This window comes from Gossypium hirsutum, chromosome A08 (genome assembly GCF_007990345.1).
Source record: "Gossypium hirsutum isolate 1008001.06 chromosome A08, Gossypium_hirsutum_v2.1, whole genome shotgun sequence".
Lineage (NCBI taxonomy): Eukaryota > Viridiplantae > Streptophyta > Magnoliopsida > Malvales > Malvaceae > Gossypium > Gossypium hirsutum.
In genome coordinates this window covers 18,440,519-18,444,777 of record NC_053431.1, presented here as the reverse complement: position 1 = coordinate 18,444,777, position 4,259 = coordinate 18,440,519, and positions in this window count along the sequence as shown.

Genomic DNA, 4,259 nt, shown 5'->3' with positions numbered 1-4,259 from the left:
TTACAGAACCTCCTATTTCTTATTCCTATAGTCAATTTTACATTTTATTCAATTTGATCCTTATGAACAAAACTAACAATTAAATTTTACAATCTAGTCTTTTTTCACATCTAAGCTTAAGATCTATCAATTTAACACCAATTTCTTCAAGAAATCAACAATGGAAACTTTCAAAATTTTCAACAGTTTTACAAATTGGTAAGTAGGCTAGCTAAATTAAGCTCCCACGACCTCAAAAACATAAAAATTATAAGGACTTGAAAATTTAGGAATTTGAAGGGCCAAATAGTTTGAAACTCAAAACCCTTTTCTTTTTCTTTTTTTCTTAAGCATGAATGGTGGAGAAGAAGAACATGATAATTCTCCACCATTTTATTTTTTATATTATAATTAAAGCCTTAATTACTTCATTAAATTAACTTAATTTTAATTATATTAAATTAATTATTCATTAACAATTATAAATGGATTCAAACATCATATTCCACTATCTATTTAATAAGTATTGGTTTAATTACCGATTTGGTCCTTTAGCTAATTAAAAATCTATAGTGATAAGACTTTTACAATGAGTTATAAGTAAGTAAGTAAATGAGTTATCGACTATCAATTCAACAAAATTACTGGACCAAACTTTAATATATTTCTATATTAACCTCGTTAATATTAATATTTAATATTTACGAACTTGAACTAAGGAAATGAGGTTTCAAAACTGTATTTTTCAACACCACTGACTTTTGGGTCATTACAATTCTTCCCCCTGAAATTTACTTAAACTGTGATGGGGAAGGTATACTATTGAATCGATTTCTCCTCGCTAACTACCCTGTTTAACTGAACCACCACTTCTTGGACAATTTCGAGTAATATGCTCTAAAGATCCACATTGGAAACATACTCTCGTTTTCTTCCAGCATTCACTTATGTGCTTCCTACCACATAGCCATAGTTTGGAATACTTACGTCCTTTTTTGACTTTTCAACATTAATAGATACTGACGGTTGTTTAACCTAATCTTTCTTGGATTCAACTTGGATTGAGAAAATTATTTAATTAGAAAATTTATTAATTTAAATTAATTTAGTAGATAATATTTATTTTGAGAAATAGAAAAATATGTATTAGGTTGGATTAAATTATAAAGTGTAGTGCTAAAAGTCTAAGAAGCACATATAATTAGACTTAATACAGGAGAAGCCCAAAACCCCTCATAATAAGTATGAGTGGCGGCAACCATAGTTTAATTAATTAGGGTTAGTCTCTCCTCTCCCCTAGTAGAATTAAGGGACTGTTTTTCTTCATATAAGTATTATATGTATTTTACTAATTCAACCAGGATTCTTATAGTTCTCCCTATAAATAGATTGCACTGGTAAAGTTATTTACACATAAGTTTTAAATATTGTTATTCTACCCGAAAATAGTCAAAATTTATTTCTAAGTATAAATTTTATTTTCCAAGAATAACAATTTTACTGGATTCTATAGAGAGATTTACTTTCCTACTAAAAGTAGGAAAATTATTTCTAGTTTTGAGTTTGATTCATGATTGTTCGAGGCCACATTTGAAGCGATTCGTGGTACAAGAATAGAGGAGGACATTCAGTTGAAAGTCAGGAACGTCTAGGATCCGTTCCGGAAAAAGCACAAGCATTTTCTGTGAAACGTTTATTGCTATAAATGTCATAAATCAGATTGATTTTCAAATTTTAAATTTTCCATTATGACAAAAAACCATTTTTAAACCAAAATTTTCCATTAGTTGATCCTCTCTACCTTATGATAAATAAGGTTTTATCAACAAAACCCCTTTCAAAACCTTCAATAATAAGGAATTGTGTTAGCCTTTCATACCATGCATGAGGTGTCTATTTGAGACCATATAAGGCTTTACTCAATTTATACACATATTTATTATGTGTAAGGTCTTCAAAACCTTTCAATTGTGCCACATATACCTCCTCTTTCAAGTAGTCTTTTAGAAAGGCACTCTTGAAATCTATTAAATACAATTTGATGTCAAGATGAGTGGTCACAGGAAGCAAAATTTTCGTGGCCACAGGACCTTAGCTCATTGAGTAATTCCACTACATTTTATCACAAATAAAACAAGTGAATCACACTCTATTACTCTCTATTATAGATATCTCACCTTTGTACGTAAAGACTAGAACAGTAACCTCCAAATCCTCCCCATGATAACTTGGGCATTAAACACCTCACCAATGTTTACAATAAAAGTTGGCACTCTCTTATAAAAACATTCCTTAATGGAAAAATTAGAATGCACTCAATAAGCTCTTATTATATAAACCTAGATAAGCCTTAGCATAAACCAAATTCGGCTTGCTAACATAGAATCTAAGTGAATACAAAGTAAGTCCTTAAAAATAGTTAATACTGTTGGAATAAATCCAGTTTGAAAAACAATTTTCTATCACAATGGAAAATCAAAATTTTGAAAATTAACTGGGCTTGTGCTCTTTATAGTAATATTCTTTTCCCAAAAAGTATTTGTGCTTTATACGAGATGGATCCTAGAGTTCTTGACTTTCAACCGAATACCCTTCACTATTCTCATATCACGAATCGCTTCGAGTATAGGCTTGAACGATCATGAATCAACCACAAAACTGAAAACGACTTGCTTCGAGTATAGGCTTGAACGATCATGAATCAACCACAAAACTGAAAACGACTTTTACATTTAGTAGGATAGTAATTCTCTCTACATAGAAATTGAAAGAATTATTGTTATCAGAAAATAAAACTTACACTTAGAAAATAAATTCTCAATATTTTCGAGCAAAACAACAATATTAAAAACTATTGTGTAAATAGCTCTACCAGTGCTATCAATTTATAAGGAAAAATAAAAATATTGGTTAAATTAGAATGACACAAATAATATTAATTTAATAGAAAAATTGGTCTTTTGATTTAACTAAAAGAAGGGACGACACACCCTAGTTAAATATGTTAGGGTCACCACCCCTCATATATATTATGAGGAGATTTTGAACCTCCTGTATCAGATCTAGAGGTGATCATGGGCCGGGCCGAGCCGGGTTCGGGTCGGGCCAAGATAAAATTTTAGGCCCGTCTACTAGGCCCAGGCCCGGCCCGACCCGAAATATGGGCCTAAAATTTTATCCAAGCCCGGCCCGAAATAAAATTACTAAGCCCGAGCCCGGCCAGGCCCGGCCCGGCCCGTATTAATTTTTTTTTCTTATATTATTAAATAAAAAAATTTAAAAATATAATAAATCAAATATATTTAAAAACATAAAAACAAATATTAAAACAAATAAAAATAATACTAAAACAATTCTTAAAACAATACACAAATTAACAATATAATAAAAAATAGTTATATTAAAAATTTAAAATAATTTAAAAATAAAAAATATATATTAATATATAATTCGGGCCGGGCCGGGTCGAGCCCAGGCCAAAAAACTCTTACCCGAGGCCCGACCTGTTTTCTAAACGGGCCTCGTTTTTTTGCCCAAGCCCATTTTTCGGGCCTATATTTTTACCCAAATCCTCCCATTTTTCAGGCGGGCCTTCGGGCCGAGCCGGACCGCCCGGCCCATGATCAGCTCTAATCAAATCCAATTATATGCATTTTTTAAATTGTAAACCCAACACTTCTAACCCAATACATGTTTTTTTATTTCTCAAAATAAAAATTATTTATTAATTTAATTTAATTAGATAACTTATTTTTTCAATTAAATAATTTTCTCAACCTAATTCTAATTTCATTAAAATCATGACAATTTTTCCATAAAATAATCTATAAAAAATATATTTAATTTTCATATTTCATTAATTTAAAATGACCAATTAATTTAATTCTATTTTCGAACATCAATTATTTGATTTAGAAGGATGAATTGACCATAAAATATTCGGACTCAAATTATTTATAATTAAATTTTAAATTTTTTGTCTATTAGTTATACTATCATTCAATCACAAAATCATTCCATGACTATCTCACTAATTATATATCATTGGAGAAGCTTTTCAATTAATGCTCATCCAATGAACTTGTCATTGATATGCAATCGTCCTAGAATATTCTTAATCTCTTTTGAATAAACACAAAAATCTAAATCCAAAGACAACTCGGTCCAAACATGACCAAACCCGCCTATTTGCCACCGCTAAGCCAAACCTAACCCGTAAGCACGCTTTATTGTTCACAATATTAATGCAGGGTGCAAGGGAATTGAATTGCCTAAGACTC